Source organism: Lygodium microphyllum, chromosome 24, assembly GCF_053477565.2.
Source record: "Lygodium microphyllum isolate KBCC chromosome 24, Lygodium_microphyllum_v1.1.10, whole genome shotgun sequence".
NCBI classification, from domain to species: Eukaryota; Viridiplantae; Streptophyta; class Polypodiopsida; order Schizaeales; family Lygodiaceae; genus Lygodium; species Lygodium microphyllum.
The window spans coordinates 65,730,983-65,732,474 of NC_141158.1; the positions used below are offsets into that span (position 1 = coordinate 65,730,983).

At 41.9% G+C, this 1,492-nt stretch overlaps 1 pseudogene; it reads right to left on the reverse strand.

Annotated features, from left to right (window-relative positions):
- Positions 1-217: 217 nt before the first annotated feature.
- Positions 218-1,058, reverse strand: LOC148015178 (uridine 5'-monophosphate synthase pseudogene; annotated as a pseudogene).
- Between the last annotated feature and the right edge of the window lie 434 nt (positions 1,059-1,492).

Consider the following 1,492-nt stretch of genomic DNA (forward strand, 5'->3'; position numbering starts at 1 on the left):
AGATGATTGTACTCATGTGGAGGAGATTACTGCATCAAGGTCTCTGGACTTGAAGTGTTGGTGTATTTAAGTTGCAAGGAACAATTAAAAGGCATACATTTTGTTTTTCCTTGAACTCATGTTTTTTCCAATGATGTAACTTGAAATCAATGTAAAGGACAGAAAAGCTCAAACTGATTGATTGCTTGTGTTATTGGTTAAGTTATATGATCAGATCTCACTGTTGTTCTAACTGAAACAAAAAGATTATACATACCTTTTCAACAATAGCCAATTGCTCTTTTGTTGTGTTCACATCTACACCAATGACAAGTTGCTATTCTTCCTCTCCATGAGCTCAAAAAGTCTCTATGTTGTTGCGTTTTGTGCAAGAAGAGTATGATGGCTATAAGACATCTTGCTCTTAGGAGGATGGGGAACCTGCCCTTGTGTTGGACCTCCTAAGGAAGTCCGATTCTCTGCCAAGAACTACCCCACCACAAAGGCAACCACATCTTCAGTTAGCTTCCCATGCAGCACGAGCACCTCTAGCATTTGAGTCAGCTCGAGTGCAGCATGAAGCTTCACACCGTTCTGGTGTAGGTTTGCACGGCCCCCCTGCTGTCCAACAATCAACACAACAACATCGGTGACCGTGAGCCCAACATCAATGAGTGGAGTGAAAATCTTGAGGACAAAGGTGCCACTGGTGATGAGTCCTCAAGAACAAGATAGGACTGGCCAGGGTGGAAGACGCGCTCGATGGCCTTGCGTTTTCCATAGTCCTTGACCTCCTTGTGGCACATGACCATGGGAACGGACCGAGCAAGGGAGATAGCGGTGGTGATGGGGAGTGCGGTGTAGGGGACGCCATAGATGACATCGAAGTAGAGGGAGGAGATGGTGGACCAGATGGCCTATGCGACTTGCGTGAGAAAGGCAAGGAAGGAGACGATGACACAGACGTCAATGTATATGGGGAAGGTGATGCCACTCTTGAGCTTGAAGCTCCTAAATTTGACTGCCTCCCCATCATGAAGAGCCACGACAAGCTTGTTGAGCTCGGAGAGATCGTCCATGGTGGCTTGCTCACTCGCTCTCTCTCTCTCTCTCTCTCTCTCTCTTAGCATCAACTCAACAAACTGATGTCAAACAAGCAGATTTGGATACTTTGCTTATACCCTTGTAGCTCTAAGGTTACGTTATTTGTAACACACAACATTAATGTAACCACATTTTAAATAGCAAAATTATTTAAATTATGAAAGAGTTTTCATTGGTTCTATTCATGAAATGTCAGAAGTAGCAAAATATCTCGGCCTCAGTGTTCATGAAAACCTTTTGGTAGCAAATACAAAAACCTTTAACTTATAATTTTGGAAGGATTTTTGAATCAAATTACATGTATTTTTTCATTTTTTAAGCTAAAATTTTTCAAGGGTTCAAGTTTTAAAACCTTCTTTAAAATTTGAGGGTCTTTTTGAACATTTTGCAATTCACTTTACATTAAATC